Genomic DNA, 15996 nt, shown 5'->3' on the forward strand with positions numbered 1-15996 from the left:
CCTCGGAAGAAGAACGCTAACGCGGACGCTCTCGCAAAGCTCGCCATCTCCGGGGAGACGGAGACCTTGGGGTTAGTGCCAATAGAATTCTTGGAGAAACCAAGTATAGAAGAAGCCAGGATGGAGGTCGAGATGATCGACGCCAGGACGACCTGGATGACCCCCATCCTTGAGTATCTCACCGAGGGAAAGCTGCCTAAAGGGCGTAATGATGCGCGGCGAGTGCTGTATCAAGCTCCCAGGTATACGATAGTAGATGGGGTGCTATACCGACGTGGGCACTCCCTACCTCTCCTATGATGTGTTCTTCCAGACGAAGCAAAGGCCATCCTGCAGGAAGTGCATGAGGGTTTTTGCGGAGATCACACTGGGGGGCAAAGCTTGGCCTTAAAGGTCCTAAGGCAAGGATATTACTGGCCCACTCTATCCAAGGACTCGACCTCATACGTGAAGAAGTGCGACAAGTGCCAGCGATTCGCCATAGTTGCCCGAGCTCCCCCAGTCGAGCTGAAGATGATCTTGTCCCCATGGCCGTTTGCAGTTTGGGGGATCGACTTGGTTTGTGCCCTCCCTACTGGAAAAGGCGGGGTCCGTTACGCCGTGGTGGCCATCGAATACTTCACGAAGTGGGCGGAGGCAGAACCTCTGGCAACAATAACTTCCAAAAAAGTCCTTGACTTCGTGGTCAAGAGCATTATCTGCCGATTCGGGCTGCCTAAGAAGATTGTTTCTGACAATGGGACTCAGTTCGACAGCGACCTGTTCACCGAGTTTTGTGAAAGGTACGGAATTGTGAAAATTTTCTCCTCCGTGGCCTATCCTCAGGCAAACGGCCAGGTCGAGGCTGTCAACAAGACTCTAAAGGCGAGCCTCAAGAAGAGACTAGACGAAGCGAAGGGGGTCTGGCCAGAACAGCTCCCCCAGGTTCTCTGGGCATACTGGACCTCGCGTCGGACTCCTACGGATCATACTCCTTTCTCCCTGACCTTCGGGAGTGAGGTAGTCCTCCCTGTGGAGATTGAGGCACTTTCGCATAGGGTCCAGGCATATGACCAGGACCGCAACCACGAGCTACTCTGCGCTTCCCTTGATTTGGTTGATGAAAGACGAGAAGATTCACAACTCCAGCTCGTCCACCATCAGCAGAAAATCACTCGCTATTTCAACTCAAAAGTCAAGAAGCGCGCCTTTAGCGTTGGCAACCTGGTCCTCAGGAGAGTTTTCTTGGCCAGTAAGGATCCCAAAGATGGGGTATTGGGACCAAACTGGGAAGGACCATATCAAGTCATCGAGGTCATCAAAGAGGGAACTTACAAATTAGCTCGGCTAGATGGAGGGGCAGTCCCACGAACTTGGAACGCCATCCATTTGAAGAGATATTATCAATGATTTCCTTGTAAGGCCTAAAAGCTCATTTTTTTATGTATTAAGCAATGAGAATTAACTTTTCGCTTATGATTGTACATGTTTACAAGTGTAATCTAAAGTAACCACGAAAGACCCTTTCCCAGTTACTTGGGGGGGCATATGGTACCTGGATATAACCATGTCTCCTTAAAGACTTAGAAGTTGATTCATATCGATTGATCATTGTTCTTCCTAAAGAGCACGAGATATTGATAAAAATTAACACGAACTAAGTTTTCAAATTAAGTTCCTGGATATAACCAGGTCATAAAACATAGAAGTTAATTTAAATCTATTGATCGTTGTTCTTCCTAAAGAGCACGAGATATTGATAAAAATTAACACGAACTAAGTTTTCAAATTAAGTTCCTGGATATAACCAGGCCATAAAACTTAGAAGTTAATTTAAATCTATTGATCGTTGTTCTTCCTAAAGAACACGAGATATTGATAAAAATTAACACGAACTAAGTTTTCCAATTAAGTTCCTGGATATAACCAGGTCGCCTTAAAGACTTAGAAGTTGATTCATATCGATTGATCGTTGTTCTTCCTAAAGAGCACGAGATATTGATAAAAATTAACACGAACTAAGTTTTCAAATTAAGTTCCTGGATATAACCAGGTCATAAAACTTAGAAGTTAATTTAAATCTATTGATCGTTGTTCTTCCTAAAGAGCACGAGATATTGATAAAAATTAACACGAACTAAGTTTTTAAATTAAGTTCCTGGATATAACCAGGTCATAAAACTTAGAAGTTAATTTAAATCTATTGATCTTTGTTCTTCCTAAAGAGCACGAGAAATTGATAAAAATTAACACAAACTAAGTTTTCAAATTAAGTCCCTGGACATAACCAGGTCATAAAACTTAGAAGTGAATTTGAATCTATTGATCGTTGTTCTTCCTAGAGAGCACGAGATATTGATAAAAATTAACGCGAACTAAGTTTTTCAAGATTGTAACTAAAATGCGTAAAGGCAAAAGGGAGTAAACCAATTAAAGGTAAAAATTAATTGTCTCGAGGTGGAAACACCTCATGCAAAAGTTACAACACAAAAAAAAAAGGTAAGAATGAAAGAGTGGGAGAAAAATGGAAAGGCCCTAGGTTCCACCGGTTGGCCCCTTGGAGGTCACCGTCTCGCCCTGCTCAGCTGCGCCGGAGACTTCCCCGGCCTCAGAAGGTGTTTATTTCTCGAGGCGAGCTTTGAATCCCTCCAGCAAGGGCTCCCAGATGTTTGCGGCCAAGAAGGAGAAGTCGGCATCCGGATTATAGGCCCAGCAATAGTAGAACATGTCTTCCATGGCGGTGCCTGAAGCTGCCTGCTCGACCTCCAGGGCGGCCTTGGCCTCAGCCTTCGCAGTATCCAGGTCCGCTCGCGTAGTGGCCAGGGCGGCTTTGGTGGTCTCGAGCTCTTGTAACTTGGGACGGGCCTCTTCCAGCTTGGCCTGGGCGGCCGCCAAGGCATCCTTAGTCATCTGCAAGGAAGTCTGGTGAGTGGCCATAACCTTCTGGTGCTCACTCCTCATATCTTCGAGCTGGGCCTTGGTCCTGGCTATGCTCCGATGAAGGGCAGCGGCGCTCTGGGAAAACGGAAAGGAAACTGCCTTAGAAAAAAAAAAGAGAGGGGAGAAAGGAAAAACAGGGCAAGGCATGATAATCAAAAATCATAAAAGGGTAAGGTCAGCTTACCGTTATGGCCATGCCCAATGAAGACTCTAGCACGCTCGTCGGGTTCCTTATTTCGATGGCCCTGAGCTCCTTCTCATTGAACTTGTAGATGTGGCTGACGGCGTAGTTCACCGTCTTGTACACCATTCACCGGAAGGCCTCTGGAATCTTCTCCAGGTCCTGGGGGTCAACCGGGATGCGCACCTCGGCAGGTGCAATGGCCGAAGCCCCGGTCTCCGCCCCTGTGTCCCGGACAAGGGCCGGAGCTCGCGAAGGGGGTGGGGGCATGCTGCTCCCCTCTACAGTAGGAGGAACAGTCTCCACGACCTGGGCGGCTGGGGGCTGCTCTTTCTCCTTCGCAAGAGATTTGGTTGGGGTCCTGGCGGCTTTCTTTGACATCCGAAGCTTTTTCATTTTGGGCCCAGAGACCCTGGCTGCGGAGTTCCCCCCGGCGAACGCAGCTCGCAGACTCCCTCCGAGCTGAGACATCTCTTCTGTCAAAACAAAGATATGGTTAGTACAAAAGTTAGCAGTCATGCAAAAAAAAAAAAACAAAAAAAAAAGGGGAGAAATTCAAGTATATATATATACTAAAGGGAATCCTACCCCCCGAGCTAGAAGAAGAACCTATGGTTACGACCATCGGCCCCGGAGCTCCTGCGGGAGAATCTAAGTCAACTACTTCCTGAGCTGGCACAAGTTCTGGATCCGAGGCTGGTTCAGGGCTAGATTCTTCTACGTATTGCCTAAGTCCCGGAGCTACGGCACCCCTTCAGAGTGATGGCCATGACCGAAGGTTGGTCCCATACTCCTCGAATAGGATCGACCTAAAGGCTAGGGTGTTATCTACAACTACGGTACCCCTAGGGCGGCTATCTTGGTAATCCAGCACGAGCTGATCGACATAGTGGAGCAGGGTTGTATCCAGGTCCGGATCACTTCGGTGGCGTTGGACGACCTGTTTGGGATTATACCTAGCTAGCCGGGGGTCAATAGTGGCCCTATCTAAATTCCTAAACATATAAGGGTTACCTTGGCCAGAAGGACCCGCGGTTGCTCCGGACCAGATCCTCTCCTCGTCCGTTCTTTGGGCGACCTCCAGCGCCTGCTTCCTCGTCCTCACGAAGGGCACTTCGTCCTCCTCATCTTCATCCCCCGCGACCTCCTCCACGATGATAGGCCTCGTATCGCGGGCTGGGGGAAGCGCCCGGGACCTCCTCAGGTTCAGAGTCTGACCTTCGGAGATCAGCTTACAGGCCAGCATCATCTCGTCTGTCACGAGCAGACGATAATCCTTTTCACTGGGGGGCAAGCCCGCCGGTGTCTCGTACTGGCTACCGAGGGTCACAGACTTCTCTGTCCTCGCGAAGATAGCTGCAGAGTTATCCTAAGTCAGAAATGGATATAGGGGAAGCTAACCAATACTTAACTTACGAGCTAAGGTTGAAAAGCACTTACGAGGACGATTTAAGTAGTGGAGCTCACAGTTTCGGAACCCCGTCGACATAAAGAATAGATCTTTGAAGTCGTTGGGGTGGCTGGGCAGTCCGTGTTGGGGAACCGGGTTAAGTAATAAAACCCGTCACCTCGCCCCCGCTGCTCCGGGCTGGCCTTGAGGCAGAAGAAGTACAGGATGTCCGCAGGAGTGGGGACCTCCCACTCCTGTTTCAAGAAAAAGTATCTCAACCCCGCCAACAAACGATAAGAGTTGGGGGGGAGCTGGAATGGGGCCAACCTCACGTAATTGAGGAAATCGGTGAAATACTGATCCAGCGGGAGGAAGGCCCCCGCCTTGAAATGCTCGTCGCTCCAGGCCGAGAATGCCTCATCAAGCGGCGCGCAGTTCCGCTCGACCTCTGCGGGAGGTCGGGCAATCACGGATTCTCTCCCCAGCTCGATCTTGTGGGAGAGGAAGATCTTGTTTACCTTCGCCTGGTCGGTAATCTTTGAGACGATCCTCTCCGCCTCAAAGAACGCGTCAGGGGCCACCTCGAGCTCCTATTCCATCGCTGGCCCGAAGTTGGGAATCGGGGAATCGACCATCACCTCCTTTCCTTTGTTTTGTTGCGAGGACGAGCTGCCAGCAGTCCTTTTTGGAGCATTCTTCTTGGGTGCCATCTGGTCGCCTAGCGAACAAAAGAAAAATATTTCAGAAAAGGCGACCTAAGCATGAGGAAGAATCAGGAGTATTCTTTGCACGAGCTGAGGTAAGCCCAGCCTGTGGAGAATGAGACCCGCGGTTCTATGAACACGCGCCTGTGCTCCCAACAGATCCCCGATTACTCGGAATTCATGTGTCAGGAGGGTCAGGATAGAATTTGCCTTGGAAGGAAAGTTTCAGTAGGCAAGGAAGGCAAAACTTCCTATGAAGCGTATCCCCTAAGCTACCCGGTTTTGCACCCAAAATACTAAATACTTTAAACCAGCATACCAAAAATCCTACCCAGAAATATTCCCCAGAAAATGCATCCTATAAACCATGCTCCTAAATGGTTTTCTACTGCAAAGATACCCTAACCTAAAAGGCTTTCACCCTTCATTCCCACAAAACCCAGCAAACCCTTGCATGCAGCTACAGTAAATATTTACCTAAGCTACAGTAAAAAATAACTTCAAAACATGCACAGTTAGGAGACTTACAAAGTGTTTTGGTTGAGAAGAGGGTGAAGGGATCGCCTGGGTTGGGGCTTCGCCGGAGCAGTTGATTCCAATGCTTCGAAGGAGTCTTTGCGCGTGAACTTCTTGAACGCTGGGAGTGGCGGTCAGAAAGAAGAGGGTTTCTCTTTTGAAGATAATGAAGAGAGAAGAAGAAGAAAATTTCTAAAAATTTTCAAATGAACGAGTGGCCCATGCGTAAGGTGGCCACCCCTTTTATATACGTGAAGGGTCACGTGAAGAGGGCCGTTGGATTTCCCTGATGTGGGATCCAAGGCCCTCCACTCGAAAGACGAAACGACGGCTGGGTATAGGCTAGGCCATTAAATGCGGTTCTCGGAAGACGTACCATCACCAACCACGATGTTCCACGTATTCGGCGCCTGCGTAGAATGTGGAATATGAAGAGTTCTTGGGGAAGCCTAAAAGCCCCAACTGTGGCCCTATGCGACGTCGTGCACCACGAGCAGGGGCTTGGGGGCAGATGTATGCCCTGATTTTCCCATGGGCTGATTAGCGAGCTGAGATACGGCCTAATCATGACTACCACGTGGACATCCCCAAGACCGGAGCTGCCATCGTAAGGTCCTACCTCCTTAGCTCGAGGTAACCTAAGGGTTCGCCAAGATTGCTTAAGGACTGTCTGGACTCTGAGGGCAACAGGTCGAGAGAAGCATCTAGCTCGTGGTACGAGCTAGAGTTGGAGGCTGTGACCTTTTGTAAAGCCAACCACGCAAGGTAAACGTGCATATATCAGACATCACGTGTCTGATATACCCCTGACTTCTCGGACACGCAGCAGGAACATGCGTATTCAGACACCCATGACTAGTTTGGGCTGTGCGGCCCATTATCCCCTTACCTATTGATTTGACCACACTTATGTGTCAGGTTTAGGAATTAATCATGAATGTCACAGAGTTGACATGATAGGTAAGAAGGTCACGGGATGACCTTCTTACCAACCCTTAGGTGCCTTCTCCTATAAATATGGAGACCCTAGGAGTTATAAGGGGTTGGATTATATATTGAAAAAATACCCTGTAAAAGAATCCCCAGTATATAGCAATAATACTGACTGGTGGAGTAGAAGGATTTTAACCTTTGAACCACCTAAAAAACGTATTTTGTGTCACCATTTCAGTTCCAAGATCATTCATCTATTTCGGTTCAACATAAGCACTAATCCTTTCCTCTTTCTTTTCTTAATTACCTGTTGGCGAAGAACCGCGTCAACAAAACTCATGCAAGTCAAGCAATGCTTGATGAGTTTCTTGGAGAAAACTTATGGTCTTTGAGAGCTAGAGAGTGAGAGAAAGAGAGAGAGAGAGAGAGAGAGGTTAGAGAGGGAGTTGAAAAGTGTGATCAAGACTTTTCAACTCTAACAACCCTTATTTATAGCTTAGGTGTCGTCATTAAGTCTAACCAATTAGATTAAAGCTTTTAAACACATTATTTGGAGCTAAGTCACTTAAATGTACGGTCCCATACGACCCAGGCGATGTGTCACTTGCTAGGTGCTGATGCATCGCCTGTTGGGGTTTTTCTTCCTAAGCTCTTTTTAGGCGATGTGTCGCCTCCCACATGCAACGCAACCAAATGCCTCTGTAATAACACCCTGAGCATGAACCCAAATGTCTCCAAATACCTCCAAACATTTTGGGAATGTTTGGATACCATATTGTAGCACTTTAGACCCGTAAAAGTTACATTTGGATTCCTACTACACATTCTCATGTTTTCACTTTAATTTAAGTGAAAACCGTTAAGTGTTTTGCACCTCAATATGTAAACATCTTAACCATTATATTTAACTAATCTCAACATAATCCTGGTTTCAACTCTTAATTTGAATAGTGTTGACAAAGCCACCTCGTGGACCTATGCACCTATAATTTCTAGCCCCAACAAATTTAGATTATTAATTAAATCTCTTTAATATAATAACCTTAATTTATTAATCTCAACGTTATTCCACTAAAAATATGTGATTGCATTCTTTCAATTATAGACATTTATTTATAGAGTACTTTTAATAATAAAGTGTCTATCGATTTAATCATTACATACAATTCAATACTCTATTAACAGCTCATAATTAATATAGGGATAAGAATATCGTTTTACCTCTTTAAATGTTTCTTGTTTTCTTAAGTACCATTAACTTTACTAGTGAAGGTTTATTCATAAACTGATTTATGAATTTGAGCTCAATAATCTTTAAATTCCAAAAATTAACCCTTAAGAGAACCATTATTCAATTCTTCTCAGAAAGGTATAAATTTTATGTGTGTATACTATGTTCCCAGCCACTTACACCAATGAGTCCCCAAAACAAAAGTTTTCAGCCTGGTCATTTTGACAAACCATAACGAGTGAATCAAATGACTCAAATGACATAAATAGGAGTTTATAACAACTTCAGGATTCAGATCAATTTGTATATGGTCATCTTATTGATATGTTTAATTAATACTTATAAAGTAAACGATATTATTAACTATTAATAACATATCGGGTCAAGTTCTATATAATCACACTATACAAAGTACCTCCACTAAGATGTCCTACTACATAAGGAATCTGGATCTAGATTACTTGTATTAATAATACTAGTGAACCGCACTAACAATATTTAATCCAAATATTCCATATAATTTTGTTTTACTGTGAACTATTTAAATATGTTCCCTACAATCTTATCATCTCCTACCAATAGAAGATTGTAGTCACGATAATGAATTTGAGAATCTTTTGATCTTCATATAATATTATTCAAATAATAATAATAAATAATCAATATATGCAAAATTTTATTTCATAAAAAGACATTGTCCAATACATATGCTTTAAGGGAACCATTCCTAACACCTTCCTATTCGATCAAAGTAACAAAATCCAATTATTTATTACTTTAAGAGCTAGACCCAAGATTTCGATTATTATAGACTTAGTTCTTAATAGTCGATGTGTGGATGAGTTTATAAGAGTTTAGATCTATAACCATCTATCCCAAAAAAAATTAACCTTGTTATGGACCTAGTGAATACCATCTGTAGGGAGATGAAATCAAAACATCTAAACACCCTACTAGATTTTAACCTTATTAAATAAATGGTGGAGATCGAATTATTTAATTAAAATCTCATTATATATCTTTACTTTTTCGTATTTTATTCTAAAAAAATATTAATCTAGGTTTGCCAAATTATTAAAAATAATCAATAAACCTTAGTATATAAATTTCTATTCATTTTGAAACTTATTTAACAATAGGTTTGCCCTTTTTCTAATATATTTATAAAAGTTTAAAATATATTAATATGATAATTAATAAAGGTATATGAAAGATTAGTTTTGGCATCTTAAACAACTAAATCTTTTAAAATGAGAACCACTCTCTTGCTCGTCTTAGTCTCACACTCAGTCTCTCAAACTACCTCACTCTCTCTATCTCTCACACCCATATGGCACTCTCTGTCTCCACCACACTTGTACCACCCTTCACACAACCGTCGACCACCATGTAAGATTTTTTTTCCTGCGTATATCTTACCTATATAATAAATGCCTTTGAAACAGAATTTCTTGTGACCAAACAAAATATACCGTAGCTTTTTTTAAAAAAAATTAAAATCTTCCAAACTATAACATAAATTGTTAACTTTAGCACATTTTAAAAGATATGACCCTTTTTAAGTAATAACACATAATATAAACATTTTTAAACACCATATTTAAAAACAAACAACCTTTAAACATAATAGCACACAATATTACATGACAATCCCATCAAAGAAAAAAAATTGTTCACACATACTACCCCACTCCAAACTCTAAAAATTTATATCATCATTCATATCATTTCTTATCACTTTTCCTCAATTCATTCTAATCACCAAATTAAACAAAAAGACTAGGAATTTGAAACAAAATTTGTTCAAATCAGAGAGTTATTTAATTTGGAGAAAAATGTAACAAAATTTTAAAATATATGATTTACATTCATTAATACAGAAAAGTTAATCATATTTTTTTAACTATTTTACTCTAATATTAAGTATCTGAAAGTAATATATTGTGGTGTCAAGGCTTCACGTAGCATTCCAAAGGTAAGTTTAATCATCTGAGTCTAATTCATCTTCATAAATTTGTACAACTTAATTTAGTTTTTTTATTTAAATTAACTCTCTATTTCGTTAGTTGTTAGGAATTAATACAATGTACTCTAACGAAATCCCAAAAACCAAACTACCCTACTTTATTTCAAGCATTACATTAACACAAATATTTTTTTACTGTGTATATAAAGAATGATTACATTAAAAATTATTTTTATGAAACACAGACAAAAAAAAAATAAAAAATAAAAAAATCTTTCAGTCAAATTTCTCTTTATGCAAATAATTAGGGAAGGAAACCCATTTTCCCCGACTAAAGAACGAAAATCAATAAACCCTAGTGTACTCGAAATACCAAAACTAAATGGCCCTACTTTATTTCAAGCATTATATTAACACAAATATTATTTTTCCTCTGTATATAAAGAAGGAACATTAAAATTTATTTTTGTGCAATACAAACAAAAATAAATGAAAAATAAATATTTTAGTCAAAAATCTCTTTGTGTAAATAATTAGGGAAGGAAGCCCATTTTACCCGACCAAAGAACGAAAACACATAAACCCATAGATTCCTCAGGTTAAAAATTTTATTGTCCAAAATTTATTTAGTCAAAAAAAATGGGGAACCAACAAAAACCCAATCAAGATCGGTACAAAATTGATGATAGGTAATGCTTAAAAGTTGCAAAAAAAAAAAAGTCTACCCTGTGATGTAAATCACTTCCTTTGCTTCTCTAAGAGATTCCTAGCATCGGCTGATCGTCATAAAAATATTAGAAACCTAGATCATCTTCCTTGCGCACTTCTATCATCTCCTTCATTGTTTCCCTCTTATTTAAATCATAAAAAATTAGAAACCAAGATCTCCAAAATCTCCAGGCGATTTCGGAATCAAGACTTGTTCATCCCAACTTGGTTTTTCTCTTTTTAAAAATCGACAATTAGATCTACAAATTTGGAGGTTGAAGTGGGATCTGAAAAATGGAAGTGAGAAAGAAAAAATTATCTTAGATACTAGGTATCGAGGCAGTGCTTGTAAAAGTACTCAAAAATAAAAGTGCTACATTCTTTATAGATGGTCCAAGCGGAATAAGAAAAACATTCTTATACAAGGCACTTTTGGAAAAATTACGATCAATAATTTTAGTAGCACTTGCAACTGCTTCATGAGGTGTTGTTGCATCCATTCTTCTTGGAGGGCGAACAACACATTCACACTTTAAGCCTCTACTTGATACAAGTGAAATAGACACATGTTGCGTCAGCAAACAGAGTGGTCTTGCAAGCCTACTTCCGATATCCCGATTAATAATATGGGATGAAGCTCCAATGACAGGAAAACAACATATAGAAGCATAGACAAAATGTTATGAGACATCACTAATTCAGATGTAACATATGGTGGAAGAGTAGTTATTTTTTGTGGAGATTTTAGACAGTTTTTACCTGTGGTTCTTAAAGGAACGAGAATAGAACAATTTCATTCAAGTTTGGTTTATTCATATTTGTGGCCTACCTTGACCAAGTTTCGATATTGAAAACATGCGAACGAGGTTGGATTCAACATTCTTAAATTACTTGTTAGAAGTTGGCGACAAAATTCCACCAAACACAAATGATGAAATGATAAAAGTGCCAAATGGAATGCTTACAAGAAATTTGACATTTACCAACTAATTGTAAGGGTAGGTAAAAAAATAACTTATTGGTAGGTAAAACCCTTTACCTACGAATTTCTACCAATAAGGTATTGGTAGTTAAAGGTTAGTGGATAAATGTTCATTTACCTACGCTTCACATATTAGTTGGTAAAATGAACGTAGATCCCACAAAAATGACTTGGCACTGATAACTCACTGTGTGGCGTGGCACATAACGTGGACTATGACATGGTATATGATGTGAACTGTGACGTGGCGAACCATGTAGGATGGCATATAGCACATTCTTATATGTCCATGTGGCGTGCATTGATTGGACCACATGGCACTCATTTATTGTGCCATGTGGCAAGCATTTATTGGTTTGCGAGGAACCCATTGATTTGACCACATGACAAGCAATGATGGGTCGATGTGGCATCCATTGATTGTGCCACATGGAACTCATTGATTGGGCCATGTGGTGCCCGATTATTGGGACATGTGGCACCGATTTATTTGGACACATGGCACACTCTAGTGTGGCCATTTTCACCTACACTTATTTATGCGTACGTAAAAGATAAGGTAATTTTGATATTTTATTTATTATAAATAATACAAAAAAATAATTTATTAAAAAAGATTAAATATTATAAATGTGTTCATAATTGTCTAGTGCAAAATGTTAACCATTAAGTTTTAAACTAACAGATGCCACAACATCAAAATACTACAAATCATCTTCTTCCTAAAAAATCAGTGAATTTTTTATTTGTGCATCAGAACAATGATTTGATGGAGGCGGTGGCATGAGATTGTTCTTTCTGATTATTTCCATAACAAACTCAATTGGTCATTTGTAGAATCAAGATGGCTATTTGTGTAAGAGCGCCCTAATCTATTACTTTATAAAAATTTCGCTCAACTCATATTTATTAGAAAGTTACCATTTTAGAGAAAATGTTCAGTGGGGTCATGATATTACATGCAATTTGGGCCCGATAGTTTGAAATAAAAATGTTGTCTTTATGTAGTCTTTGAAAATAAAATAAAATAAAAAGTTCCACTGACGTAATTAAAAACATAAACCATAACATAAGTTATTAATTATTCTTGGCACTCATCTTGATCATTAATCCCTTATAGGACACCCCGCATCATACATGCCTAGTCATCGAAACTTCCCACATCACTATGCGTGCCAAGGAGAAACCCTATTGTCTTCCTGAATGGGGAAAAGTAATAGGATGAGCATAAAGCCCAGTAAGTAAGTACAAAAAAATACAACAATATTCAAGAAAACACAAGAAAAACTACATACGTATCGTAAATTCATGGCAAGTCATATCATAACCATATCATATTCATTCATAGTCATATCAAATTCATAATCATTAATCATACATCATGCAATCATGACACTCCTATTGTCCATGTGACATCAAGAGGTAGCCAACAAAAGCATAAACCGGTAAGACCTCATTTATGAACAGGAACTCAGGTCCTCGAAAAACCTCGGCACGTTCGCCTTATGAGTTACGTCATATCCTTAGTAACTCATTTGTTGTGTTGCGTTCAGCACGCTAACAACCTACTGATTTTCATACAACATACAAGCAAACATACAACAATTCATATCATAACATAGTAATTTGTACTTTTCATAACACTTTAGTTTACCATAACTCATACTTTCCATAACGCCATAACTCTTGCAATCAAATTAGTTCATACTTTTCATAACATAATGCATAGAAATTCTAGCTAACTTCCTTACCTCAAGTCCAAGCAAAATAAAGTGTGGGGTACTTCACAACGAGCCTAGATTCACAATCAAACGTTCATCTTAAAATCCTGTAAGATTTCATATGTCCAACACGCATACCCCACGTGTGCACGGGCCATGCACACGTGGCACAAGTTGCACCACAACTCTATTCATACAACAATATCACATAAAATCATAAAATAATAATGTCAATTCTACTAAATAATTATTCATAGTTACAAAACAGAAATCATATGTTTGAATAATAGGCATACGCTTGAACGTAAAAATAAATTTGCATGTAACATGCATACATGAGAAGGTTCTTAAAATTAATGTTCAAGTTGATAAATTCTACTTGCTCATTTTATTGCCACTTTAAAAATTCAGCAAGAGTTAGTTTACCAATTTGTTAACATTATCATGTTACCTCCTTAGGTCATAGAGTTTTATTCTAGATTTTATTTCACAAAATTACTTATTTAATTAGCACTTAAATCGCATTTGTTTTAAAATAATAAAATCCTAATTACTATTTTAAATGAAGATAAAATATGACAACTTTTCTATTTCTCACAAAATAATTAGTTTAACATAATTAATTAAAAAAAATATGCATATATATATATATACTCACTTCCTTAGTCAATGTTTCTAAATTAATTAATAGAAGAAATGGTTTAACCCTTTTAACAACCTAAGACATTGAGGTCACCACATTTTACATCTAAGTCATAAAATTTAAAATAAGTTGGAAAATTTTCTTTATACCATCTTTTATTAAAAAAAAAAATACTTAGTCTCATAAAAATAATGATATCTAATTATTTATTTTACAAATAAAAACTCTATTATTTTACTTAAAATATTCCATATTTTAAAGTATAGAAAATTACATTTTTCAAGTATATAGTCTAGGGTTTAATTTATTTGAGCACATGCTTTATTTATTTTATTTAAAAGACACATTTTCCCAATAATTCAAAAATTCCAGCAAGCATATTATCACATAAATTTAAGGCATGAGTTTTTCAAAACATATTTTGTTTGTCTTTTTAATTAAAGGCAATTTTCTACAATACTAAACAAAATTCAGCAAGCAATAATATTCATAACTCAAGTTTTTTCTATTAAACTAATTTAACAAATTAATCTAATATGCTTGTATACCTTCATGGATTTAACACCATTAGCATGCAGCACTAACAACACCAAAATTAAGCTATTCTAAACCATATAACACACCCACTGTCAAATTTCTATATAGCATAATACATCAAATATTACAAATTTGACATGCTCATAACCAATAGTTTTAAAAGGAAGAATAAAGAAACCAAAACACAATTTCACAACCTTTTAATGTACCATAGGTCGAAACCCTATTATCGTGCTTCTAATGTCCAATTTACATTTTATTAAGAAGACATCAAGACTTGTTGAAACAACAATAACCCAATATAAATTTTCAATAATAAAAATCAAGACTCATAAAGATTTTCAGGAAACCCTAACATGCTCCTATTTCTAATAACATAAACAAGTTGATAGAAAATCAATTAAAATAAAAACAAACTCCACATGCATTATATAAACATAAGATATAAACCACTCATAACATATAAGAACCCCAACAAATCTAATACAACAATTTGCATATGTGAGACCCTAAGATCAAAGCAACACCAATAAAAGGTCCTTCCTCACCTTTAGTACACCAAAATATAAAATCGAATGCCCTCTCCCATTTGATTGCTAATCTCCAACACCTTAACATGATCACCAAATCATTAGATAAATCAAGACCAAACTCTCATCAACAAATATAAGAGACCAAAAAAATGTTCTTACCCTTGTAGGTCGAACCGTAACCCAATATCTTCACTATGCTCTTGGGAAATTCAAACCTAGCATTACCATGAATTCCAGCAAGCTTAGAACCAAGAAGAAGAAGAAAAGAATAAAACCATGAACCTTAAACTCATACCTTAGGACATCAAACCTTTGCCTCCTCTTCTTTCTCTTCTCCTTCTCTTTCTCTCTCACGTTTTCTCTATCTCTCTCTAGATGTCTCGGCCTGCCACCATGAGACAACAAGCTCAATTTTATTTTCCTTTTATTACCCTAGTGGCCGAATAGCCTAGTTTTCTAACAAGAAAATGTAACTTCAATTTCCCCTTTATTTTATTCCTTAATTTCATATATTTCTAATAAAGAGGGTGGACTTTCCTCTTCTTATTTAATTCCATACTAATGTGGGAATTCTCTAAAAGTGGAAACAAACTCCCTAGCTTGCATTCACATACCACACGCCAACCTCTCTCTCCCTATACACAACTAACACACACACACACACCAATCAATTTTATATAATCTACTTACCCAATATAGCTAGAAGACCATTAATAGCCATTAACAATATTATTATACTAAATTAAAATAAATAAGAGAAAAATAAATCCCTTCCCCATTATTAATTTTTCTAAATTAACTAAATAAAAATACACAATTAATCAATTGGAAAAAAATACACTATGCATGGAAACTAATGCATGCTCACCATGCATACCATGCACCTGCACACACACAAGCGCTAGGGTGTACTTATACTAACCACGCACCTTGGTGCACACAATCAAATATCAAGAATTCACATATTAAAATAATTAAATAAAACAATTAATAATTTTTTAATTCACATCATTTCTACCAAATAATTCAAAC

General features: G+C 38.5%; 1 long non-coding RNA gene across 2 annotated transcripts; it reads right to left on the reverse strand.

The window, feature by feature from the left end:
* Positions 1 to 12453: 12453 nt before the first annotated feature.
* Positions 12454 to 15417, reverse strand: LOC133829104 (uncharacterized). Of its 2 annotated transcripts, none has more exons than XR_009891529.1 (5): positions 15260 to 15417; positions 15124 to 15179; positions 14980 to 15041; positions 13282 to 13438; positions 12454 to 13098 (listed from the first exon to the last, which is right to left on the reverse strand). It is a non-coding gene; the product is annotated as an uncharacterized LOC133829104 (long non-coding RNA). The 2 variants fall into 2 exon arrangements; XR_009891528.1 differs by having other exon boundaries at positions 12454 to 12729; positions 15260 to 15412.
* Between the last annotated feature and the right edge of the window lie 579 nt (positions 15418 to 15996).

This window comes from Humulus lupulus, chromosome 4, assembly GCF_963169125.1.
Source record: "Humulus lupulus chromosome 4, drHumLupu1.1, whole genome shotgun sequence".
Lineage (NCBI taxonomy): Eukaryota > Viridiplantae > Streptophyta > Magnoliopsida > Rosales > Cannabaceae > Humulus > Humulus lupulus.